Source organism: Manis javanica, chromosome 16 (genome assembly GCF_040802235.1).
Source record: "Manis javanica isolate MJ-LG chromosome 16, MJ_LKY, whole genome shotgun sequence".
NCBI lineage: Eukaryota > Metazoa > Chordata > Mammalia > Pholidota > Manidae > Manis > Manis javanica.
The window spans coordinates 47377209-47404459 of record NC_133171.1 but is presented as its reverse complement, the minus strand read 5'-3'; the positions used below and the strand labels follow the sequence as shown (position 1 = coordinate 47404459).

The following is a 27251-nucleotide window of genomic DNA, read 5'->3' as shown; positions in this document are numbered from 1 at the left end:
CCCGTACCCCATCCCCGTCCAGCCTCGCCAGGCTACAAAAGGTGCAACCTCACGCACAAGCAGAGCACACAAATAAGGTCGGCAGCGCATCACCGGGAAGGATGCGAACAATGCGCCCGCGCCCGCCGGAGCGCGGCGCCCGGGGGGACAGGGAGCGCGGGTGGGGGCCGTGGCGGAGGACCCGCCGGCCGCTGCGCTGGACACCTTACTTCCTGCTTCCCCGCCCGCGGCCAGACCCAGCTCTGCGGAGGGATATCTTTCCCCTCTGTCCCTCTCTCTCCCTTCCCCCGCCCTCCCCCTTTTTTGCTTCTGCAACCCCCCTACCCCGCCTTTCTCCTTTTGCAAGAAAATAATTTGACAGTCGATTTGCTGACAGGGGAGGAATTTGCATCCTGGATTAAAAAAAAAAAAAAGGCCGAGAGGAGCTTGGGAACGGTTGCTAGGGGTGGGTAATGGGTGAAAAAAGGGGGGTGCCGGAGAGCGGATAAGGAGAGTTAGGGGAGGGGGCGAGGGTGGGGAGCAATGCAAAAAGGTAAGGCCAGGTTACTGCGGCTTGGCCCCGAGTGGGCTGCGGCCGGGGGAGGGGCGAGAGATACATATGTATTTCTGTCTCCCTAGCACACCCCCTTCCCTCTAAGCGATGGCTGAGAGGCGGTGCATGCAGATGGGGAGTAAGTTTCCTGAAGGGGAGGGTGGATGCACGCGCGCGGCCCCGCACTGCAAATTTCCACCGGGGAGAGAGAGTGGCTGGATGCGGAGAGTTTGGAGTTGCTTGCGGCGGAGGGCAGGAAGGGGAGCAGGGCCGGGAAAAGGGGCTGGCGGGCGCTATATCTGGGAGTAAGTTTCCAGGATCAGGAGAGCCTGCACGCTTGCTCGCTAGTAAGTTTCTGAACGGGGAGGGCGCGTGGGGAGGAGGAGCGGGAGGGGTGCATGTATGTAGAAGGGGGAGGGGGAGCAGATTTCCTGCGGGGAGGCTGAATGCATATGGAGAGTAGATTTCCTGAAGGGAGGGTGGAGGCGTAGACGGACCGAGTAAGTTTCTTGCTGGGGTGGTGGCGGAGGTGGTGGTTGGTGCTTCGGAAACCCGGAGCTTCTTACCCAGGTTGGGGGAGCACGCTGTTGGGTGGTGGTTGGGGGGTGAAAGGCCAGGTTCCCTGCTGGGGAGAGGGGCTTGCATCTGGGGAGTATGTTTCCTGGCGGAGCGATATTTGTTTACAGGCCGTGGGCAGTACTGTAAGTGAGTAGCGCTTCAAGAAGGCGGCTCTGACATAAATTAATATTGAAATTACTCCATCAGCTCTGTTCGTCCCCCATCTCACCCCCCAAGAGGAGGCTTGTCTTCTTGTCGGATTGCCCATGCACTTGTTGCAGAAACAGCCAAGGTAGGCACGAAGCTTATTAAGTTTCATTTTAAAAAAATTAGTTGGGGGATGCTCCGGGAGAAGACGGGGGAGGGGAACGGAAAAGTCTCCCCCCACTTCCTTACTTTCAGTATGTTAGTAGGGCCTTCTCTCTGCTTTCCTTCTTCCCTCTTCCTTCTGTGGGCTGCACAGCATCCCAGCAAAGGGGGTGAGGTGAGGTGGGCGCTGTAATTGGTAGCCCTGGCTTGAAGGGTGGTGGCGATGGGGCTTGCAAAGGAAGGTTGTGATGCTATAAAGCCTTCATTCTTCCAGCCAAGAAACCGCAGGACCCTAGGGATGTGCCTTTTGGGTTTTTGACATGATGCCTATGTATATGTATATGCGCCTGTGGGCTCTTCGGGGACTGGGTAGTCCCCAGAAGTTAAAGTGGCCACCCAGATTGGTGAAATGTGTAAGGGGATAAGCCTGCCCCTTCACTTGCCAACTTCAGTTTGGAAGCCTGGGAAGTTACTGCCGGAGGTCTGAAGAAATAGATATTAAAAAAACAGCACAAACCCACTCATTCACTGGCGGAGACTGAGAGCACCTGGCCTGCAGCCCCTGGCCAGCCCTGGGCTGGAGCATGTGCGCCTGCCATCCTTAGGTTTAAGAAAATGACTTCTGGTTCCTCCGTGTGCCTTCGAGTGGGCTGTTTATTGCAGCTTTGTGGAAGCTCTTCCACAGACTAGACCCGCCTTTGGCAAGTGAACGTGTAGAAGCGGGCTGGTAGCAGCATGGCCTGGGCTGTCTTGTGAAGTGCACGGAAGGGATGCTTAGGAATGACGGATCCAGGGGCAGCTGAAGAGTTCTTTAAAAAATGCCTCTAGAAGGCCGGCTGGGTGCACTTTTTAGCAGGCCATGGCGGAGAGTGTTAAGAAAGGAGTTTTAATTTGTCTCCGTTGGTCAACCTTCTGCATCATTTACCTTTCAAGATAGAAGTCTGGGGATGGAAAGGTGGTTCTAATGCCTGCTGAAAGGACAGCAAACAGGAATACTCAGTGCTTAACCAGTTAACCAGCAGTGTTTGCTTCTCCTTGCCTCTCTTCTCCTGGTCCTCCGTCCACTGGTTTCTGCAGATGAGTTGTAGGGGTTGGCTCTCAGGTACCTTGATTGTACTGGGAGTCTTAACTTTGCCAGGATAATTTTAGCACCAAGTATTCAAACCCAGACATCTTTAGTAGGGACAGGGCGTACACATTAGGCATGCAGTTAACTGAAGTTGATTAAGCTTTCTGTAATTCTGTAGACAGGCTCAATTCTAGCAAGGGAAAAGTGGGTTTAAAAAAGAAAGATCTCTCTGCATGTTAATGATGGACAGTGCTTTTTTTTTTCTTCTTGTCATCAGATTTCCATATTGAGAATTTGATATTTAGCAATTTAATAGTTGAGTTAGTTGGGAATTAAACATTGTTGCTGCCTATCAAATGCTCCTAACTAGGTATTAGTTAAACAAAATTAGCTATTCTTTTTTCCTGCTGAGAATCTGAGTCTTGTTAGTGTATATGCCAGGAGGGTAAACAAAGTCTTTATGTGTGTTTATCCCAGGTTGTTGGAATTATTTACTTGCCTCCCCTTGAAGCCAAGAGCAGTCATTCAGGTTTTTTTTCTTATATTTATGAGACTTATTTTATTGTCTTGCTTTGGCCATTAATCAAATCACAGTAGCTCCCTCCTACCCCCCCCCCTACTTTTAGCTGAGAATGTTCTTGTGGTAATAAAGGTTTGAAAGCCCATGAATCATAATTCTTTTAAAAATATTATGGTGATTGTCAGGATTTGATTTATAGGAATTGATACTGGGAGTGACACACCTCTTTGGGCCCCGCCCTTTTAGGCATGTCCATTTTTGCCAAAGGATTGTTTAGAAGCCAGCTTGACATCTCAAAACAGAGCCATTTCCCTTCTGTTTTGTGGGCATTGAGAAGATAATTTTGCAGGTTACATAGTGAACATGGTTCTTTTCACAGCTTGGTAAGCAGCTGTCCACATAGCAGTCATGTGTTAATATCACATAGTATTTATGTGAGCTTGCTGTGAAAACAGCCATTCTGTGAACTGTGTGCAAAGTACTCAGTTTTGCCTCCTTAAACTCACTTGAGCCTGTGTGGTTTTTGTGAGGTAGGAGCTTGAATTGTAAAAGAGGGGTGTGCTGCTTATGTAATAAAACGTGGTCACAAAAACAAAGCTTACTTATAATGTAATATCTTTTTCTTCTCCTTTGATAGGTGGGTTGGTCGTAATAACCAAAAAGCATTGGAGTTTTGGGAAGTACAAGGATTCTCTACAAAGTTGATTAATCAGGAGGTGATAAAATTGTCTTGCATTCCGTAGTTGGCTCAGTTTACTGTATTTGTAAAATGACAAAGAACTTTAAAGGTGGCTTGATTCTCAAGGTGGGGAAAAAAATGTCCCTGAAGAGAAAAGTGGGAAGGGTACCAGCTTGTAGCCATTTCTTGGGTTTGGATTCTTTATCTTAAAAAATGCCCGATTTGATCCATGAGTTCCATCCATCTCTGAAATTCAGTGACTTGGTTCTGTAAAGGGAGGTCTCAGGAGGTCCCGACAGTCTCTTCCTGGGCCAACCAACCGCCAAATTGCTTCATGGACTTGAGCGAGTAGATTAACTTCTGTTTTTGTCTTCTCATGGAGAGAGTGGATTTGCACCTTGGTATTCCAAAAAGGACTCTTGAGTGGCCTGGTAATCTTGACTATGAAATGTATGGAAATACTTAACAAAAGTCTCCCGCTGACCAGGAGAAAAATAGTGTGCAGTGTGCGGTTGATTTCCAATTACACGTGCTAATAGAGAGTGAGGCGCATAATCCCAGGTACCAAAAATAATTTCAGTTAATCTTGGAAGTTTCCCCTTCAGCCAGCTGGTCCCCCTGTCTGATTCTGCTTGCTCAAGGCTAAGGTTAATTGAGCCGTTACTCCAAGGCAGCAGGAGGTGCTCTTGGGGAGGAGTGGGATACCAGAAAGCCTAGTGGCTTTACCCGCTTTGTGTGGAGAGTGGAGAATTCACGTGCGGGTAATTGGGATTTGGTGGTATATTTTTGGAAGGGTTCATAATAATGATATTGTATTACTTTCATTTCTGGGATACCATGTATTTCACTGTGGGCATTTTTTGGGAAGAGATCTTGGTGTTTTTATTGACTTTGAACATTATATGAAAAGTGAAGATCCAGACAAGTGGCTCAGCCCTGAGGCAGTACAAATGGGTGCTGACTGTCCTGCTCTAAAAGCAGTTGAATTCAACTCACTTTCTCTTTGACCTCATAAAACTGTGTGATTTAGGGAAGAGGGAGGAGTAGAATCAGCTGGGATCTTGTGGATTAAATAATACTTCTAAATTTGCATGTTGGAGGGGAAAGAGTGACTTTGTAAAGGGGAAACTAAAACATAGCTGATTTCTTTTATGGGGAGAGGGAGACAGCAGCTGAATTCCAATTATTGGCACACTTTTCAACAAGCTTACCGTGGCATTTTAAGGAATAATACAGTCCTAGTAACATGAGTTTGAACCCTTTGCTCTCTTAATAAATCTTTTCTTCTGGGTTCAAGAAAATACACAACAAAAAACCCCTGATATTTTCTAAGAATTTTAAGAGCTCAGGGCAGCGTACACTGTCTTCTGGTTGCTTTGGGTTTACTGAGGAAATGGATGATTTTTGCTTTTTAATACTTGTGAAAGGCAACAGCTAGAGGATGGGTGGGACATGCTGAACTATTGGACTTGTTGATTCAGCAACATTCAAAAAAATCTCTTTGGATAGAGAGGTAGGGGGAAAAAGAACCTGTGTGCCTAGATGGCAGTGATAACTCTGGGCCTCTAGAAGGCTAAGTTATTTTTATAACATAGTGGGCTCTAGTTTTTTTTATTGGTACATTCAGCGGCTACTTACTGAGCACCTACTATTTGTTATGTGTTATATTAAGGCTCTGGGAATACATTAATGACTAAAACAGACATAGTTATCGCCCTCTACCCATCCCCCACACTTGTCCCCTAGCTTGAAGTCCAGAGGGGAGGCAGACATGTAAAGAAATATATATTGCAAAATGTGAAAAATGCTCTGATGAAACACAGAGCACTGACCTGGCTCGATGTAACTGAAGTAGCCTCAAAAAGCCTCTCTGACCACTGGGGGTAGGGGAGACAGACAGCACCAGGCCAAGGAGAGCCTGTATGGAAGGACTTTGGCTTGGGGGGTGGCAATTACAGAGGTCTAAGTGGACAAGGGGGAGGGAGAGAGGGCAGCGTGAGATGATCCTGCAGGGCTCTGGGGGCCTTGGAAATGTTTGAGTTTCGCTGGAAGTGTAGTGGGAAGCCATTGAAGATTTGCAGTGGGAAGGGGCACTCCCTAGCTCATGTTTACAGAGGATCGCAGTTTGGAGAGGAGCAGGTGTGGAATGGGGAGCAGGCTAAGTGAGGATGTGACTGGAGGTGAATGCAGGGGAGCAGGTGGGTGTGAGGTGCACCTTAGAGGCAGTGGCGCAGGGCTTGCAGCTGGACTTGGTGTAGGGGCGTGAGGAAGGTTGGATCATTCTGAGGTTTCGTGAGATGGTGTTATTTGTTGAGGTGGGGAAGATTGGAAGAGGGAGGGAAACAGAATCAGGCTATTTTTGTTTGGATGCCACTAAATTTGAGATAACTCAAGGTGGAGATGGCAGCCAGGCAGTCTGATTATGGTGTCCGGCACCAGAGGAGTGGCTAGGCAAGAGATAAAAATGTGGGGGTCTTCAGCCAGGGGGTGGTACTTAGATCTAGGAAACTGGAGGAGATGCCCTAAGAAGCCTATAGAGGGAGAAGAAAGGATAGCACGCGTGTGTGCGTGTGTGTGTGTGTGTGTGTGTGTGTGTGTTGGGGGGGACGGTTTAAGTATTTCATGAGGTTGATGGGGCCAGGAAAGTCACCACTGGATTTGACGAAATGGAAGCCATCAGCAGCTTTGGGGAGACCAGGTTCAGTGGAGCGATGGGTTGGATTGAAGCAAGATCAGAGGGGGTTGGGAGGGGATTAGGAGGTGAGGACTGGTAATAGGACATGTAGACAACTTTTTTGGTAAACATTTGACTGTAAAGGGAAGAGAAATGGAGTGGGAGCTGGAAGGACGTGTGCGGACAGGGAAGGATCCTTTTGGGGTGCTTGGCATATTCATGTGCTGATGGGAAAGACGGTGGAGAGGGAGTGATTCTTTGAGAACAGGTCAGGTCAGCTGAGGGAAAGTCCTTGAGAAGAATTTTGGGGAAAATCTTGCCTTTGCCAGGGGAGGGGCACTCCCTCCATCCTGACCGGAGAGACTGAAGGTGTGGATGGGTGCGAGGTGAGGGACCAGTAAGCTGGGCTGCCACGGGCTCTGCCTCTCAGGCTGGGGCCCATGCCCTTAGGAAGGGGTTTGGGCTCAGGACTTGACACCAGCCAGAGACTGAAAGGGTTAAGACTGCATCAGAAAATCGTACTGCATTTTTCTGAACATTTGACTGCATTACTGAGCAGTACAGAGGAAAGAGCAGATAAGTTCGCATGGGGAAGAGTCTTCAGTTTAAGTAATTTGGGCCTCCCATTAGATCTATTTGAAAACTATGATTGGGAAAAGACAGCTGTGATTTTCAGCCTTGTTCAGAAGTTGGTAGGCACTGTCATATTTTGAGCAAGAAGCTCCAAAAAATAAAAAAGAAGAAGGCAAAGGTCTGCCTCTCCTTCAGGCTGCCTTTCACAGAAATATGCCACAGACTGCCAGCCAGCCTCAGTGGCCCCCAGCCACTGCGTGGGAGGTGGGTGGGTGTGGAGGGAGTCGGGCCTGGGTTGGGGTGCAGCTCCATAGGTTGGCTCTGGACAAGTTGGCCTCCAAGCCTGTCTCGCATCTGTAAAAAGAGGGTGATACCATCTGTCGCCTCTCCTCTGAGAGTTGTGAGGATGGCATCAGATAATGTACGGAAAGTGCTATGTAAACTGTAAGAGGCATCGTACACAGGCAGCAGAGAGGTGAATTGATCTTCAGCCAGATCTCTCTTTCAGATATAAAACCTGACAACCAGTGAAACACTTGCTTTAATTTCCCAAAGTGTCTACTAAAAACTCTGTTCGCCATGTCCATTCCCACTCTTTTTCCCTCCTCATAGCCACTTTCTATTTGGGGTTTTCAAGTCCTGTGTGATGTGATCCCTTTAGTGAAACTGCGCTTACAGTCAGAATGCTGGCATCAGAAATGCGGGCTGTGACATCCTAGTCAGTATTGGTTGAAACTCTCATTCCATCTTTAGAATTTGAGACTCGCCAGTGGGTTGCACCCTTTGGTGCGAAGGGCCAAAGGAACTTGGTTTGTGACCTTGGGTGCAGGGGAGCCTTGACCCTACCCAAGAAACCTGATGGTGGCCTGTTGTTCTTAGCAGGCTTTATTTGCATTCAGCATTTGTTTTGCAAATGAAGACTGTTCTATAAAGCTGAGTCTACCTAAAACCATTCCTTAGCCTTTAGTCCTGCTATGTATGCTGGAAAGCTATTTCCAGTAAAAAAGTCAATGCTTGTCACTAATCGGACCTCTGGCCTCTGCCTAAGAGGGTGAGGCATTATTTATTTATTACTGATTTAATTTTTGTTATGAAAAAACATAAAACATACACAAAAGCAGACAGATGTATAATGAACTCCCTCGTACCCACTGCGTAGATTCAGCAGTTAAGTGAGATTTTGCACTCCTGTACATAATAGGCCTTCTTGTGTTTGTATGATAAATGCAAATTGTCAGTTTTGAGACATCGGTGGAACTGTTATCAGTTTGTTTTCATAGACAGGGGAAGATAATCAACGAAGAATCAGAGAGAGAGGAAACAGATACCGTCTGAGAAATAACTAGTGTTTACCTAGCATTTCATAGGTCCAGAGACTTTGGCGTGTCTTATTTTATCCGTGCTACAACCATGGGAGGTAGATGTTATTCTTGTTTTAGAGCTCAGGAAAGTGAGGCTCAACAAGTAGACTTGAAAAAATGTAAGTGACTAACCCAGAGTCACGTGTCCAGCCAGCATCTAAAGCCCTGGTTTAATGCCAGAATTTTAATGGTCTCCAAATTTCATCCAGTTTTTAAAGAGCTAACGCGATACAGTATTACATGAGAATGTGGTACATGCATGTAAAGGATCATGGAAACGAAGAAGAGCATGGGTAAGTTTTGGGCTTATAACTCCAGTGACCTTCGTTGGAAGTGCTCAGATGATTCAAGGATGTTTTAGGCATTACATTAAAAAAATACCTTGAATTATCTGGCTTATTGTGGAGCACACAGCTTTAAGGCTGCCTCGTAATTAAAGCCCAGATGTGACTTTAATAAACCACGTGGCTCTTATCTCTCAGCTCCTCCCCTCAGCCCTGTCCCTCCTGTAGGGCCCCTCAGTGAAGGAACCTGGATAATCCGTGGTCATTTCTAGAGAGGGTGGCTTTTAGGAAGCCTCCAGGCTCCTGCTTCAGACACATTGGGCCCTGAGCTGTTTGCTGTCTCAGAAGGCTTCCTGAGGGCCCATTAGGGGTCTTTGTTATAACCATGGCTGCTCTGGGAGCCTTTCCTGTTCTTTGGGAAACCACTTCCAAACTAACTTTTTTGAAAGGTGTTTCTAAGAAGGAAAAGAAAAAAAAAAAGATGGAGTTGAGGCCCACAGTTTTCCTAGGAGGGCCATTTGAGTTCCCTCTGCCATCAGAGTGGAAGATACCAAACTCCCGTAAACTTCATCTCAAAGAGACCAGTTAGTATTGGGACTGTTCATTTTTCTTTGTTAATTGGGTAACACAGGAGAGCTGAGGGGTTTTTGTGGAGAACCACAGTACATAGGTGCATTTAGGGGCCTCTGTTCTTTTGAAGAGTCTGTCTGAGTCTCTTTAGAAACCAGTGTGGAATTCAAACCATTTCACTGTGCAGAAGCTCCTTCCTGAAGTCTTTCTTGAAGACTCTGTGTGCCTGGTCCTGGGCCAGGGCTATGGGGTGGGCTGGAGGGGGTACACTTGGACTCCTGCACCTCAGCTCATAGGGTGCTGATGTCATACTTATATCAGGCAGGTTTTACCCCCCTTCTAGACTGCCCTGTGGAGGGCAAAGCTGGGTCATCACTCATTTTTGTACCCCCTGGACCTAGCCCAGAGTCTGGCAGCACTTAGTGCTGCATAAATGCTTACTTATTTCAGAAACAGCTGGTTTTTTTTGCTTTTGTTTTGCCTCTGATTTTCTCCCCATTGCTTCTTCTTGAAGGGAGAAATCTAGGCCTCTGCCACCAGGGTCAGCTCTTGCAGCCACTGAAGGAGACCAGGCTAGAGAAACATTTCCTTCCCCCTTGTCTTCTGAGGCCTCTCGGCCTTTAGCTGGCCTGCTTTAACTGAGCTCTCAAATGCAAATGCGGCCCCATCCCCCAACCCTTTTAATAAGTGACATTTTGTTAAATCAGTTATTTGAGACCTTATCTATATTTCTGTCTGTGCTGGCTTAGTCAAAATAGGAAAGAGAGTGAATATTAGATTTCTTCACCCGCCCCCTCCTCCCTCCCATTTGAGCAACTCTACGTAATTTTTTGGATAGGGGAGGGGTGATGTGTCCTTGAAGAAGTAAATGCGTGCAGAAAAAATGTGGAGGGCTTTGACTTGTAGCGAATGCTGTTTTTCAGCAGCTGTGATTTTTCCATTTTTCTTTTTCTTTCTGTTTTGATTAGTGGAACTCATTGTGCTCTGGGGTTGGGATTGTGTTGGGGGAGGGCGCAGAGGGAACAGCATTTACTGGGAGAGCTCGAGTTGGGGAGGAGGAAGGCAAGAAGGGATTTACTGAAAATATATGTCTACTTCTGCTATGATAAAGCAGCAGGCCTGTAAAAATGCAACGGGGAAATCATTATTGTGGTAATGTAAGCAGAGCTCTGCTTTCTCATTAACAGAGCTTAGCTCACGTGGAGGAGGGGGCGGCCAGGCTGCTTTGAGAGTTGGGGTATTCAGTTATAGCAGAAACTCAGGGGATTGTCTCCTTCCCCCCTGCTCACCCCCCCTCCAGCTGCCTTCTCCTTTCTTTCTCCAGTCGGTTTGTAACCTTTATAAAGCTGCTTGTTGGATTTCATGGTCTCCATCCTCACCCCTGCCACCCCAAAATGCTGTAAGGACTGTTTAATTTTAAAAGTTAGAGGGAATTAAAATAAAATTTATCTTGGTAACTGAGGAGAATTTTGGCTACATATTGTGAGTCAGAGATTGGATTATATCCCTTGCATCTCAGCACCAAGAAGAGCCTATTTAGGGGCTCAGGAATTTGCATATGCTGTGGGGTGTCCAAATGAGGGTTCCACACGGCGCTAGGAGTAGCTGCTGCTTATGGAAAGCTTACTGTGTGCTTGGTCTTGTGCAGATGTGTAGTCATTCAGCCTTACCAAAACTGTAAGAGGCAGATGCGAGACCCATTTTATACTTGAGGAAACTGAGGCTCAGGCATTTCAACACTTTGTGTAAAGATACACAGGGCTGAGTAACTGCGCTGTTTCCAGACCCAGGACTAACTCCAAAGACTGGTTCCTGGTTATTAGCTATGATTCCTTTAAAAACTGGCTAGTCACTTTCCCTGTTCAGACCTTTGGAATCTAGGAACCTGGACAAAATAGAGGCCCCATAAGGCCTGCTGTTGGCATTAGGGGTGGAGTACACAGGATATTCATGAGAACTTTTCCTGAGACCAGGACAAAGCTGTCCTTCTGAAGGTCAAGGTTAGAGGCTCACATCTTCGTTAGAAGAGGTCAGTGCCCCGCTGCCCCTCCCTGCCAGGCTATGGTGACTTTGCTTTATCAAGCGTTATTTGGCTTGCTTTGGTTCATCAGGCATTATTGAGTGCCTCCCCTGTGCCAGGACTGTACCGGTGGCTGGAAGTATCAGGACCAATAAGAGAAGGAACTCAGAGTCTAATGGAGGGTGGTCATGAGAACATATAAATGTGATATACAGTGATGACTGCCTAGCAAGCGACAGCATTTCATGAGTAGTAAGTGGCAGAGACTGTGTAGAGCAGCCAGGGGAGTTGGGAGAGAGGTAGAATGTGGGCCTGGCTGTACAGGCAGGGAGGGAATAGCAGATAGCATGGTGAGTATAGGAAGCCACATAGAGTCTGGCCTTACTTCAAGGCTTCCCGTCTAACTTCATTTTCGATCACCTTCAGTTTAATGCTCTAGAATTGTGCTGTCCAACACGGTAGCCATTAGCCACGTGTGGCTGTTTAACTTTAAGTTAATTAAAATTTAAATAAAAGATTGAGTTCCCCAGCTGCACAAGCCATATGTCACGTGCTCAATAGCCACATGTGGCTAGTGCCTACCATATTGGAGGGCATAGATACAGAACACTTCCATTAGTACAGAAAGTTCTATTAGCTTATGCTGCCCACCCCCTTGGCCCTGAGGTTTCTTCTGCATGGAGTGCTTCCTCCTTTGCCCCTCACCTAACTCCCTCTCCAGAAGCCTGCCCTAACCACCCCAGGCTCTGCACCACCCATCTAGATTGCAGTGATCTCTTCCTGTATCTTTCTCACCAACAGGATTTACAGCTTCTTAAGGGCATGACTGGGTCTTATTCATCCTTGTGCCATGTCTTGTTTATCTTTGTGACCCCAACATCTAGCTGGGGCCTGACACATACCAAGTTCTCAGTGACAGTTGGAGGTTGTACCTCGTCTGGAGAGGTAAGAAGGGATTGGGCCAGGAGGACCTGGTACCCATGTTATGGAGCTTGGCCTTGACCCTGTAGGCAGTGGGGGAGTCACTGATAATTTGGAGTGAGGAGATGTCTATGGGGGGATGGGGTCAAGTCAGATTTATGTATTACAAAGATCGCTCTGAGTGGTATGGAGCACAGGCCAGAGAAGTGAGCCTGCAGGCCAAGAGATCGGTTAGGAAAGTGTTGCAAACACAGGGTCAATAGGGCCAAAGGTCTGGATTCTGAGGCTGTGGCAGCGCTACTGAAAGAGCAGCATCACCATCTTGCCAAGTCAGGGCCTGCTAACCTTTCCTCTCTGCATTTTGGGTGAGTTTCTAAGGGAAACTGCAAAAAGAATTCCCTTCCACTTCTCTGGGGCCCTGGACTCCCTCCCCTCTTTGAGGCCCTTGGCCCTGTACTCGGACACACTCCCTTTCTGCTCTCTACTTTGTTGCTGGGCTGCCCTCTTTCACGCACCCCTCCTGCCCGGTGCTCATCTGTTGGTCTGACCCTTTATCATCCCGTGGCTAAACCCTTGTGATGGAATCAGAAGCTCCGAACACAGAGGCTGGAGTTCCAGGCTGTTGTCTTCTGCTCTTGCCAGGTTCTTCTCTGAGGACACTTTGAAGGGCCTGAACTTACGCTTGTGGAGAGTTTTAAAAAGGAGTCTGGAAGTAACTAGATCAATCTAGTCTCTTTGAAGTAGTTAAGAGGAACCAGAATGGTGGAATTTAGAGAAGCATAAAAGGATTATTTTCTTTAGGAAAGTGAAGCAGTGTTCTCTGGCCATGGGGACCTCACATTGTGCACATTGGGGATAGGGTACCTTTCAAAATGTAGCGGCTATCTACTAACTGCGGACGCTTGCCATATATTACCTCCTTAATCCTCAAAGCAACTCCATGAGGAAGGCATTTTATCCCCATTATACAGGTGAGAAAATGGAAGCACAAAGGGATGAAGAGGCTTGCTCAAGGTTTCATGGCTAGTAAATTACAGAGCAGGGATTGAAACCCAGGAACTCAGACCCAGATAAAAAGCAGGTGCTTTCCCACTTCCTCGTCCTGCCCCCCATTAGCCTTAACAGTCAGTGTGGCCTGAGTTCTGCTCAGAAATACGGCTGTAATAATACAATGGAAGGGGCCCCATACTGACTCTTCTGGGGTGTTCTCAGACAGCAGTCTAATTCTCAGAGCCTTGTTTTCCTTGAACTCACTATCTTTACTTTTACTAGCTAAGCAGGTTTATTTTGAGAATCAAAGGAGATAAAAGATGCAAAAGTGCTTGGAGAAATACAAAGCCATATTCTTCATGCTTCTGCATGATTGTTTGCTGAAGGGATGAAGCCCTGTGGGGTTTGGGTCCCAGTGCTGTATGTGGGTTTTGGGCATGATGTGTGTGTGGATGGTCCTTTGACCAGAGCCTAGAGCGCTATGCATGACCTTGAGAAAGTCACTTCACTTTCTCCTTTTCCTGAGATGGTCATATCTACTTTCACCTCCTGGCGAGTATAAGAAAATACTGTTCTAGTTTGATATGAAACCAAATATTAAGAAAAAAGTTGATCTACCAGAAATGCTGAAAGACTGAAGACAGTGAAAACCGGTCATCATTCCATCTAGATAGAACCTCTGTTTTAAAAAAATGCTGTGTTTGTTCCTTTCTAGTATTTTTTACAGTATATATGTCTCTGCGTTTTTGGAGGCTTTCTGTGTGATTTTTTTTTTTGTATTTTTTTTTTCTGGAGCTAATCCTCAATCAATACTTTAACCTCCTAGACAATGTAAGCTACTCACCACACTTAGATTCCTTTTACCTCTTCTATTGCCCTTTGGGGTCTTGTGATTTAATTCTTTATATATGAAACCCTACACGATACTGTTTTAAAAAGTCAATAGTAACTTAGACTAATCCATACATTTGCTCTTTTTGGTGTTCTTCTTGTATAACCGTACTAATGCTCCTCTTTCAGATTAATTCCCTTCTGTCTGAAGAACTCCCTTTAGTTGTGTGTGTGTGTGTGTGTGTGTGTGTGTGTGTGTGTGTGTGTGTGGTGAAGGGGGTGTCTGCTGGTGTCACAATTCTCCAAGTTTTTGTTTGAATGTTTTTTTTCATCCTCATATTTGGAGGATATTTTCACTGGGTATAGAATTCTAGCTTGTCTTTAAAAAAAATCCTTTAAAGATACTGTACCATTGTCTTCTGGCTTCTTTCATTTCTGTTAAAAGTCATCTGTCAGTTTTATTGTGGTTCTTTTGAAAGTAACATTTTTTTTATCTCTTTTTTTTAAGCAGTATTACTGTGATGCACATCAGTATAGTTCTCTTTGTATGTATCCCTGTGGAGTTTGGAGAGCTACAATTCTGGCTTGATTTTTTTAAAAATCATTTTTAGAAAATCCTTAGGGAATTCTATGCAGATATGGTTTTTGCACAATTATTTCTTTTCTTCCCTCAGATTCCACATATGTTAGACTCTTTTGTGATATCCTACATGTTCCTGAAGCTTGTGTTTGTATTTTCTGTGCTTCAGTATGAATATTCTTTTCTACTGACCTATTTTCCAGTTCATTAATCATCTTTTCTACTATTTATTATTTGCTGTCAAACCCAGCTAGTCAATTCTTAATTTGTTTTTATTGTTTTCAATGTTTAATTTTAAAACATTTCTTTGATTTTTTAAAAATGATTGTATTTTTCTCTTAGTTTGGACCATTTCATGACATGCTTGGTAATTTTTATTTGAATGCTGGGCATTTTACATAGAAACTGTTGTACCACCTTGATTCAGTAAAGGCTGGTCTATTTCAGATTTGTCCTTGCTTTTAGGGTGGGTGTTATTAGGTTTCCTCCTCCTTGGCAGGCCCTGATCTTCAAGTTTTATTTCCCTGCCACTACCAAAAAATCTCTGCCTAACTTTTTAGTCTTTCAACAGCTTTTTTTCTGCTTGGATTTCTATGGTATAGCCCTGTACACACATGGCTTAGGTGTCAGCAAATGCCCTGAGGGGAAATTGCTACAGAACATTGGGCTCACTTATATGTCATTCACTTTCTCTGTGGGATCTTGGCCTCTCCAATCCTGGATGTCTACATAGCCCTGAGCTCTAGTTTTTGTCTTCCCAGTCTAGAGAGAAAGCTGTGTGAGCTTTAATTTGCTGATTTCTGTTTTACCTCAGGGTTCTTCTACCAGATGGGCAGCTGTCCTAGGGGAAACACCTGACAGAGCTTCCCTTTCCTCTCGGAGTTGAATCTCTCAAGTCCTGCCTGCTTGTTGGACTCCCATACCTCCAAGCAGTTGTTGTTATTATTTTGAATTTTATCTACCTTTTATCGTTGTTCTATACAGGAGGGTTAATTGAATAGCAGTTACGTTATATTGGTTGGAGGTGAAGTCTAATTCTGTGTCCTTTATTATTTGATACTTTTTAAGTATCTTCAATGTCTTTAAAAATGCTTCATTATGTGATTTTTTAATATACACCCTTATGGCTAGATCTTCACAAAACCCTTTCTTACGGCTTTTATAACCTACTCACCCATTCTTCTATTGTTGGATACTTAGGTCATTTCCCATAATTTACCTTTATAAATAATGCTGTAATAAGTACCTTTCTGCCAAAACATTTTATTATATTTTAAAAGTACGGAATAGGAATTATCAGAGTTGAAAAAATTAGCCGGTAGTGATTGTTTTCATGTATACGTGCAAAAATAAAACTATAGCCTTTTTCTCTCTGATGGCTCAGAAAGCTTTCTTTTTTCAAAAGTATTTTTATGTCTTTAAAAATATTCATATAATTCTTACCATGTGCCAGGCATCTTTTTCTATGCTTTATAGTACTAACTTCACTTCTGAGAGCCCTAGGACACAGGTACTAACAATGATCCTGGTTTTAAAGGTGAGGAATCTGAGGCATGAGAGGGTAGGTAACTTGTGCAAGGTCATGCCCTTTGCCAGTGGTGGAGCTGAGCCAAGCATTCTGGCTCTAGAACTGTGCTTCTAGCTCCTGCGCTATACCACCTTGAGTTAATTGCTCTAATTTATTATGTCCTTTCTACTAATTTTATCTTATTTCAGGGCTTCCCCAATGTTCTCTTTAAATGCACATTATGTTTTTTCCTCTGCAGTCTAGTTGCTGGGGGATAAGTGTGAATGTGGGGACAATCTGGGAAAGGAAGTGCCATGGACAGAAGTGGCTGTTGGGTCTGGGGCTGGGTGAGGGCAGCCCATTTTGTAGATTGACCAGGTAAGGTTGCCTGGTGGCTGGTAGTGAACGTCTTGGGAGAACCCTGGTTGAATTTTGTGATGAGGGAGTTTCTGCTTCCACCTCTGGTGTGACCAGCCACTGCCTTTGCAGTTTAGAGAGGATGAGTAACCTTTTTCTTCTCTCCCTTCCTCCAGTTCCACCTGATGTCAGGAAAAAGTGAAGTTCAAGAGGTGGGAAGAGAGGGCTGCCCACTGATTGGATTGTCAGCGCAGTCACAGGGCAGTGGGGATTGTAAGACTAAGCACTGGTGCTTGGGGGCCTCATAAGCTTCAGGACATGGTGAAGAGTAAGGAACCTGTTCAATTTTGTCTTTCTGCCTCTCTTTGGTGCTTTCTGGACTTTTCCACATATATCTCCTTGTCTCTCTCTGTTTGTGGTTGTTTTTTCCTAGTATCCATTTCCCTCTTTCATCTTCCTACCCACCTTCCCTTTTGGGTAACATATTGATTTCAGGGGGAGGTAGGTGTTGGGCTTGGCTGATTTTCTTAGGATTATTTGAGTTTTATAGCTTGCAGTGATGAGTGGGAGAGGGCTTTGCAGGGGAGATGGCTTTGAGTATATTTATTAAATGGTATCAAAAGGCTCACCAGGGAGAATGACAGCGACAGACAATTGAAGGGGAAGCTGTCCCTCCCCTGTTCATGTCACCTCAGTCAGTGAAAACCAAAGTCCTTACAACTTTCTGGTGACACCATGTCCCCTTTCACCCCCCTTGCTTTTGTGACACTGTCTTCTAATGTTCTCTACCTTGCTCACTCTGCCACAAGCACACTCGCCTTCTGGCTACTCTTTGGAAATACCTGCCATGTTCTTGCCTCAGGGCCTTTGCACAGGCTGTCCTTTCTGCTTGGTTTGCTCTTCCAGAACCTACATACCTGTCTGCATTGTTCACTGTCTCCTCCTCCAAGTCTTTGCTCAGATGTCTCTCTTTCTTACTGAGGCATTCCTCACCACTGTATTTAATGCCGTACCCTGAATTCCCCAGCCCCTATATCTGCTCTACTTTTTCTTCCCCAAAATACTATAACCGTCTAACATTCCATATAGTTTACTTGTTCACTATCTTTATTTCCTGTCTCCTCCTCCTAGAATATTGGGGCCAGGAAGCAGGGATCTTTGTGTGTGTGTTCAGTGCACCTCCTAAGCACCCAGCATAGTGCTGGGCGCATAGTAGGCATTTACTGAACATGTGGTGAATGCTGGGTCCTTGGCGGCTCTGGAGGGCCTCCGCTCAAGAGACTTATCACATCTTAGGATCTGGAAAATGTCTTTGCCTGTAGGAATTGTTTTTAATTAAGATTTTTATCATTGTCATCCCCTTTCCCCATCCAGTTCATTTAAGACTGTTATGAAACAAAACTCATTATGCTTCAAAATCTGACAGAGCTAAGGCCCGAGGGAAAGCGAGAGGAGGTGGCAGCTCCTTCTGTTCCCCCCACTCGGTTTTCTCATGTGGCTGGTTCTCTTAGGACAGCCTGAAGTCCACTGGGTTGAGGTAAGCAGGGGTCCCCAGACCTTCCAGGGTACATCCCAGGGAGCGTCTCCTGTCAGCCAGAGAGGAAAATGCTGCCTTCCTCCAGTGAAGAATTTCTCCAGTTACCAGGACTCAGGATGGAAGGGAAAAGGAGCGAGGCTGGAGAGAAGAGAGGCGAGAGAAGTGAGGAGTGTTTGCGTGGGTCAGCTGACCGAATAATGCCGCAAGGAGAGATTAGAAGCATGGTCCTCTGTGGGTGTGACTCTTAGTTTTCATTTAAAATAAGGTGTGGATTTCATTCATTTGTTCAACAGCAGTTACGGACTCCTGTTGTATGGACGGGCTTAGACCTGGGCTGGAGTCAGATCTTCAGTCACTTGCTCATTTAATGCAGGAGGGACACTACCAGGAGACCTTGGGTGTGACCCAGCGACTCCAGGCCGGTGTGTTGCACGTCTCCTGGCTCTGTGGCTTCCTGGGAAGTGGGAAGGCCTGCTGGGAATAATTAATATGTGTGGAAGGGAGGGAGGAGGAGGCAGTCGATGAGGAAGTGGCTTAGGCTCCTCGCGGCATTCTTTTTAAAACATTTCCCTAAATGAATCCATGCTCAAGCTTTTCAGAGTCAGGGCAGACCTGTCCTCTGACTTCAGCAGGCCAGGGATTTGTTCTAGGCTGCAGAGCTTCAACTCTGAATCTGTTTTAGGCATTTGGGCTTTCCATATGAACACGGGAAGGGAGCTTGGAGAAAAATATTCTTGGGTCATCATAGAGGCAGGCCCGTTTCACAGAATCATTGACAGGCTGTCACTGTGCAGGGTGTAGGACAAGGGGATCTGATGAAGGCTATCTGAGGAGAGCCTTGTCTCTCAGGACCTGGGGTCTCACCCTCTCCACACCCACCCCAGACTTGGCATCTTGTCCTCCAGTCAAGCAGCAGCACTTAACTGCTGAGAGTTTCGCCTCCTTTCGTTTCCTCTCTCCTGACTTCTGGAACTGGGACCATGATGAGCTTCAAAAAGCCACCAGCCGAATGATCGCCATCTGAATAATCAAGTCTGCAGAACTAAAAATAACGGTTGCATTGCAATGCAGATGTACCGATAAATTAAGGGGAAAATAATTGAGTCTGCAGTTGTTTACCAATGCACTGTGCTGACCAGAAGTTACATAGGAAATAAATGACATGATTTTCACCCTAGTTGGGCCTATAGCTTAATTGTTTAGCATGGAAAGCTTGGGAGGCCGGAATCCTGCTTTGAGCCCCACTTGGAGATTATCACAGCATCTTGACTGATTACCCAGACTTGACTCCAACTTCTGGCCTCAGCTGGCCTGCCAAGCCCGTACCAGCTGTCTCTCACTACAGCTCCACGACTTGGTGTAACCCACCACCACTGTGAGGGAAGCGCTCAAGGCATACCACCTACTGAGGATGTCAGCCTTCACATTCATTGATTTAATATACAAGAGAGCATATTTTCCACTTATTAAACATCTGTTACTATTATGTCCAGGGTAAATAATGTCTTTGTTCTTATGTATGAACCTGATTTGGGCTTATTTGAAAAAATTAATTCAATAGATTTTGAATCCTCACTCTATGCAGATACTAGGCTAAGCTTTAGATCAAGGATGGGTGAAACTTTAAAAGGCCTAAAAGTAAATGTTTTCAGCTTTGTGGGCCATATCTCAGTCCTAAGCACTCAACTTTATCACTGTAGCATAAAAGCAGCCAGAGACCAACATGTAAATGGATGAGTGGCTGTGTTCCAGTCACACTTTATTTACCAAGCCAGTTGGTGACCCCTGGTCTGACTGCTTCAGTCCCTTCATTAGAGATAAGGCAGTGAACAAAACAGACATGATCATGACCCTCAGGAAGCTTTCATTCTTGCTGGGAATAATTCTTCGCTACTGTTAGTAGCGCTGCTCTGAAACCACACCTGTTATAAATAGTTGACAAGTGGCTTCTGGGGGGCATTGGAAACCTAAGTAACTTTACTGAAGAAAGGTTCTAGTGAACACTCAGTTCTGTTTATTTTATCCACCCATGTCTGGGGGTTCTGTATATCCGTAATTTGGCATGTAGATACTATTTTTGAGTTGCTTTTTTTTTTTCCATTTACCATAATTTTGCATGCATGTTTCCACGTATTGGCCTGCATTGTATAATTTTAGTGGCTACATAGTATTTCTTGATGAGTGAAGGCATGTCCTGCCCTGAGTATAGTAGGTATTCATTAGCTGTTTGTTCCCAGTTAAAGTTAAAAACCCTTTCAAATTTGAAAAGGAGCTGGTTTCTGCAGAACCTCCACTGGTGGGAAATGTGGACTTGGGAGAACTCTGGGAGGGCCAGGCTTGGGTGATGTCCTCATGTCAACCTCCTGGGTGACACCAGCATCTTGTAGCTAGAGACCTGATACAAAAACGTGTTGTCAGTGCAAATGTTAAGTGCCAAACAGGGTGTCCTTTTACTGGAACACTGTCCCCAAGTTCAGGGAAAACATTTGTGGGCTGTAGAGCAGCACTTGGAATCTGAGGAGCAATACTTGTGGGGATAAGAGGGCAGTAAAAGAGCCCCATGCAGAGAACTTCACAAGGCCAGGGTCAAGGCTGGTAGCAGGTGTGTGGAAAGGGCATGGGTTCTGGGGCCAGACTGACTTTGATTTGACTCTGAGTGGGTTTGCCTCTTGTGTGCTGTGACAGGGGACCTCCTTAGACTCCCTGAGGCTCAGTTTTCTTTGCTATAAAATGGGGCTGTCATATCCATTCCATAGAAATGTTGTGAGGATCAGATGAATAACCAGTAAACATGCAACATGGTGTTTGGTGTATAGTAAGAATGCTGCGTAAATAAAGCTGTTACTGTTGGGTGTGAAGTGTGTTGCCTATGTTAGACCTGCAGTGCACAACAGTTACGTTGCTTTACTGTTATGGTCATTGAGGCACAGTGAATTGCCCTGAGTCAACACGACTTGGCTGCCCTCCATGGACCTTTCCCTCCTTCTGTCCTGGTTTGCAGGTACCACCTCATTACTTCTACCTCCACTCCCTTGTGGAGGTCAGACCTAGACTCCGGAGCCCAGGCTTTTAATAAAACCAGATCGGCACCTGAAAACTAACTGGATAAGTCTCATGTACTCAGCTGTTCTTGCGTTCATTCATTCATTCAGCATGGACACAAAGGCCCTACTTTGCGCCTATGTACAGAGTGCAGTGGTGAAGACAACAGACATGGCGATGGGCTTTAATCAAGTAATTCCACACATGGTTAATTGTACACTGTGATAAGAGCTCTGAAAGAAAAGAACAGGGCATTAGGTTGGGAGAGGATCTCTCTTTTTTTTTGAGAGACAATTTCATTAGTAATCAGGGAATACAATGTACACAGAGATTCCATTTCATCCCCAGTCGCCTGTCAAACATTAAGATGCTGTGCAATAGTGAGCAGTGAAGAGCATAGAGATGACTATGGCCTCTCCCGTGCTGCTGGCCAAAGTGTAAACTGGTGCAAGCACTTTGGAAAACAGGTTGATGTTGTCTTGTAAAGTTGTTTGTGTGCATACTGCATGAACTGGCATTTCTGCTCCTAGGTGTACAATAATCATGAGAAACTCATTCATATGAGCACCAGGAGATACACCTAGCAGCACTGTTGATAACAGCAAAAAGCTGGAAACCCAAATGCTCATCAGCTGGAGAATGAGTAAATAAATGGTGGTCACATGATGGGCTGTTCTACAGCAGTGACGTAAATGAACATCTACATGCAAAGATATGAATGACTCTTAGGAATCTAAGGTTAAATGCTAAAAGCAACCTGTGTACTCTGTACACTGTGACACCTTTTGAATATATTTTAAGCCAACAAAATTTTAAAAAACATCGTTTAGGGATGCAGATGTATCTAATAAAACCATAAATGTTGGATGGTAGGTTCGTGAAAGTTCCTCCTGTGGGGGAGACTCTTGAATGTGTTTGCCACACTGTCCCTGAGTGCAGTGACAGAGATGGGAGTGAGGAGGTGCCAGCTGGTTAGACACACTCTAGAGTAGACTCTTTTGGTATTGCTTTGGAAACTTTTTTCTAAAACCCCAATTACAAAATGTTATCCTTCAGAGTAGAGATACTAGGTGCCTGTGTGTGCATTTTATTTATTTATTTATTTTATTACCATGAACACATTTTTTGATGGCCACAAACGGCATAGGATATGGGAAACTGTGGCTGTATCTGATGTCTATCGTTTCCTGCCCGTGCAAGGTGGTGCTGGGAGATCTCAGCTCGCAAGGGCTGGGTTTGCAGCCAGCTGTGAGATTCCTTGTCACAGGGCCGCTGTCTCCGTGAAGGGGCAGATGTGGCTGGGTGTTGAGGCCTTCTCGGTTTGGTTCCAGGTTTAGTAGGCAGAGCTGGTTCAGAAATGAGTAAGAAGGGGGCACTGGTTGTAGATTTGGGCTCAAATATGTGTATTGAAACTCTTCCTCACTATCGCTTTTTTTGTTGCTGGGCCGTGAGGCATCCTTATTTCATTTGTGGAAGAACAGAGAAGGAGGTGGAGGAAACACCTTTGTGTGAAAGAACCAGAGAGAAGCTGGGAGGTGCTGGAAGGACCTCAACACATTCCTGTAGAGACGCATAGGACATCTGGTGGGAAGGTTCAAGAAGATGCTCGTGTCACCTGAGGCCACATAGAAGCCTCCAGCGGAGCAGAGCACCTGCTAAGTGAGCTTAGCACTCCCAGACAGCAGCGATCTAAGGAGAAACCCTGTAGAGGAAGGAGTCCAGAGGAGGGGATGTGGACGAAGCAGGATTGGAAAGGCAGATCACATACAGTCACTGCTTGAGACAACAGGGAATGCTTCAGATGCTTGGGAGGTGAACACATGGGAGACGGAGCAGGTTGTTCTCTGTGGGCCAAAGGGTGAAGCTAGAATCAAAAGGTAGAAGCTACCAGAGGAAGTATTTATCTGGTCTTAGTACAAGTCAGTGTTTTTTAAACTGCAATTTGCAGTCCATTTGTGAGTTGTGCGATCAGTGAAGTGACCATGACCAGTAATTTAAAAAAATGAAATGGAATAGGAAGGAAACAATAGAATAGGAAGCAAATCTTCAGTGAATCAGATGTGTGGGGGGCAGCTTTGTTTCTTGAAAATAGTTGTTCAGTTTTATATGCTGATATGAGTATATAGGTATTTTATGTACTGAGTCATAACAAAGTATAATTTCTTCATAGGGGTAAGGTGGAAAAAGTTTGAAAACCATTGTCACGAACTATCATTTAATAATACTACTTACTGTTTATTGAGTACTTACACCTTGCTAGGTACTTTGTTAAGTGCTTTCAAGCAGATATTATCGTTCCTACCTTAGAGATGAGGAAATTCAAGTTCAAAGAGGCTAAGTGACATTCCCAGGGACGTGAAGCGTATCAGAGGCTGAGTCTAGCATTGAACCTAAGTCCAGGTCTCTTGCACACCTGTGCATGTGATGGCTACCCTCGCCTGCAGGAAGAGTCATTGATGGAGCTTTCCCAAATGGCACAGGCTGCTTGGAAAAGGGATGGAAAGTGGGAAGTATTTGAGCAGAGGCTGGGAGGCCACCTGCCAGGGGCAGAGGAGATAGGGGGATCGGACTAAACCATTACTATGGATCCCTGACTACTCCCCTGGCATTGTGCAGCATGGCCCAGGATGCAACCTGCGCCTCTCTTCAGGTCAGCTCCAACTCCTGGGTTTCTTTGATTTTCGATTGGAATGAGATTTAATTAACAAATAGATTTAGATTGTTTACAGGGTAGTATTTTCTTTTAACAAGTTTTCTGATTTTTCTGTAATAAACACACATTTATTTTATGATTTAAAAATGTTTTCTAATTTTCTATAATGACCACAAGTCAATTTTATGATTTAAAAAAGTCATTAAGAAGAAAATAATAGTGCAATGCAACAGAAAAGTTTAATTAAAAATTCTTCCTGACAAGTTTGTGAAGACAGCTGGCAGCTGGCTGTTCCTCTTCTGTGGGCTAGAGAAGCCTTGTGTGGCCCATAGCAGGTGATTGTGGACAGGTTCTTTGTGAACTGCAGCTTCTTAGCAGTTGCCTGGACCAGCCCATCCTCCTTGCACAGAGAAGAATGATGCAAGGGCCATGGCTTGGGGAGCCCTGTTCCTCCCCAAATGCCACATAAAGCTTCCATTGATTCTGTTTAAAGCTGGAAAGGATCTTAGAAGTCATTTCCACTAACTGCTTCATTTTAGAGAAGAAACTTAAGTCATAAAGAGGGTATGTGACTTTGCTTTGCCCTTGACCCACCTCATGGAGAGCAGAAGTGGACCAGCTCCCACATGGGTTGAGTTATATTACTTCCCCAAGAGAAAGGGCAGCTGAAAGGTTGGTTGAGGTTGGTGGGTGATAAAGAGCAGAGATGTGGCCAACTTTTTAGTTCTAATTTCATAGGGGAGTTCCAAAGCAGAAGTGAGGGGAGCGTAACTTAATTGAAAGAACCTTGATCTGAGAGTTGAGGGACCCAAATTCTTTAAAACTCATTGTATAAAGTTGGGTGAGTCACTTGCCCATAGTCACTGGGGACAGATTCATTCTTGGTCCTCTCATATTGCTTAGTCAACTCATGGCAGGAGTACTCACCCCAGCAGAGCATGTCTCAGGCTTATTTCCTTCCAAAGCCAGTGGCCTAATTTTTACAGAGGAGTTGTCATTAGCCATGTAATATAGAACTTTAGGTCACAAGTATAGGGAATTCTCTAGATTGGTAGGTGCTAGCCATTGGGGAACTTAACGTATGATTAATGCCTGAGCATGGGGTGTTGTATCTCTTTTTTAACCAACCCCTCAAATTCAGGGATTGTTTTTTGAATCCTTATAGTTCATAAAGGATGCTGAGGTTCTGCACCCTTTAGACACCTGATTCATTAGATGGAATTAATTGCATTCATTGGTTTGTGTGTGTGTCTGTGTGTAGTTTGTGGGGCACATGAAGGTGGGTCCCGGACTATCTTTGAACAGTCTCTGTGATTGTTGCTCTGTTGGTCAACCACCCACAGGCATGCAGCTTGAAACACAGGCCATCAGATTTCAGAATTGAGCAATGCCAGGGAGTTGTGTGGTTTGTGATGGGGTCGATTTGAAGTGGGTCACTCTGTGCCTAAGTAGGTGACATGAACAGGAGAGAGTCAGCAGGAGGAGTGAGGAGAAGCAGAAGGTTCTCCCAGGCTACCAAGTTTCTCAAGGAAACAGGTTCATTAAAGAAGTTGCTAGGATTGTGACAGATCGTGATTGGTTTCCAGAATCTTCTCAGAGTCATACAGGAGCTGATAAATTTCTTGCATGGCCCATCCTGGATAGGAGATTGTCACTAGTTAGATGGCATTTTCCTTCCACTGGGGATGTAATGCAAATGTTAGCCTGACTGATGGCCTCAGCTGGGAGGAAAGGCAATTGTTGTTGGGTTTGTTTTTCACTCTGTTATCAAGGCTAATAATATGGTGCTTTAAGGCTTTATGACTTGATTATTGACATTAGCCCTTGAAAGAGCTGGCTTAGGGCTGCTGTGGAAGGTTACAGGGAGACTAATTAGATGGTATTTGTGAAATGCAGGGGTGGCTCCCATTTACTAATGGCTTTGAGGGAGCCCTGCCTGTTACTGAAACCTCATGGTGAATTTTTCAAATAGAAAATGAGTTGATAAATTTGGGTGCTCTCCTGTAGACCCCAGTCAGCCTTCATTTTTCTCTCTGCCCCTGGTTAATGCCCATAATCTGCTGACTGGTGGCTCACTAGAGCCTCTGCTCATCTAATCCTTTTGCTACTCAAAGCATGGTCCCTGGATCACTGACATCCTGCATCACACAGGAGCTTCTTAGATATAAAGGCAGAACCCAGAGTTGCAGAATCAGGAAATGCAATTTTTTTTTTTTTTAGGATCTGCACTTTTAATATGATGGGTGCACTTTGACGTTTGAGAAGCCCTGGGCTAGCACAGATGCCCCCTGAGGTTAGAGTGTTGTGGCAATGTGGTTTTTATTGTGTAGTCAATAAACTTTTTAAACCCTAGCGCCACGGCATGGTTCCAGCCTGGCTTCTTTAATTAGAACCTGGACGTGTGTGTGTGCACGCAAGTGGCATCAGGAGAGGGTTGTGGTTTACAGCCCCCCTCCCAGCTCACCGAGTTCTTGGCACAGCTAGTCATTTCCTTGAATGCAAGTCTGGCATCATAGAATGTGGGGAGTGTGACCAAAACACCACTTTGTTCCTGTTACTCCCCAGCACAGGAGCGCGCGGTGGCTCCCGTTGTCTGCTGTGTCATGTCCAAACCTCTTGCGGCAGCTCCCAGGCCCTTGGGCCCCAACTTAATTTGTCCCCTTCCCTGGCCAGGCAGCATCCCACTGAATACCATCACAACTGAGCTGATCCTTCTGCAGCCTGGCTTTGGGTCCCTTGCTTGAAGTGACTTTCTCACTGGCCTTCCTGGTGGCCCAGTGACCTCTCTGTTCTCTGCACTCTTGGTTTGCTCTGCTACAGTACTTCGTTCTTGGTTGTTCTGGGCTGCTTCTTGCGGCCTTGTTACTCGTGGGCAGTCATAACCCCTGGCTCAGATACCATACTTTTGAAACCAGGATGCCTGTATGGCAGGTAAGGTGCCTGATGAATGAGCACCTGGGGATTCCCTGGTGCTGTCCATCAGCAGGGCAAGGATTTGGTGTGAATTGGGTGAGGTGGGCTGCTGGCTTCAAAAATGGGGTAGGGGTTGGCAAGGGCTCTGAAAAGAAGCCCAGAAGAGATTAGAAGGGACTCCGATGACGGGAGTGGAGGAATTGGGCCTTTTGTCTATAGTTTTTCCCTGCTCTTTCTGGAGGTGGGGGAGGAGTGCCAGTGAGGTTTTGGTTTCTTGCAAACCTGTCCATTGTCTCTTTATGTGATTCTGGTGGTGAGAAAGATGAAGCCCTAAAGAGGAGAGAGGAGGATGGGTTCAGAAATTAGGAACCAGGCTGGTTTGGGCGTTGACCTGGTAAGGGGGAAGGTCTGGGTGGAGGTTGTGTTTACTTTTTACAGTGATGCTGGTAGGATCTTCTCCTGTATTTAGGCATAGTTTATGTAATATAAGAGTATGTGTTCTTTAAAAAGAAAACAAAAAACTGACACCAGAATAGAACAAAATTTAAACAGACCAATTACCAAAGAAGAAATTGAGACAGTTATCTAAGAGCTGTTCCTTAAAATAGTTGTAAGACCCGATGTTTTCACAGGTAAATTTTTTCAAATATTGAAGGTACAGGTTATTCTAATGCTCTAGAGCAGAGAAAGAAGGAATTCTTAAATTCGTTTTATGAAACTAGTGTAACAAAATGTGACCAAAGGACACTATATGCACAGAAAAGACTGCAA

At 45.3% G+C, this 27251-nt stretch overlaps 1 protein-coding gene across 23 annotated transcripts in view; it reads left to right on the top strand.

Moving 5' to 3' along the window:
• Nucleotides 1-322: 322 nt before the first annotated feature.
• The window catches only part of TRERF1 (transcriptional regulating factor 1), a 186536-nt gene continuing 159607 nt past the window's right edge, over nucleotides 323-27251 (top strand). For 6 of the 23 annotated variants that reach the window (XM_073225143.1, XM_073225142.1, XM_073225139.1 and 3 more), the window contains exons 1-2: nucleotides 700-879; nucleotides 1298-1382. The gene's annotated coding sequence lies outside the window, so the exon portion shown is untranslated. Of the gene's footprint in view, nucleotides 446-548; nucleotides 672-697; nucleotides 880-955; nucleotides 1033-1055; nucleotides 1103-1297; nucleotides 1383-27251 lie in introns of those variants that run through there. The other 17 variants (XM_073225141.1, XM_073225140.1, XM_073225138.1 and 14 more) reach the window with 8 other exon arrangements.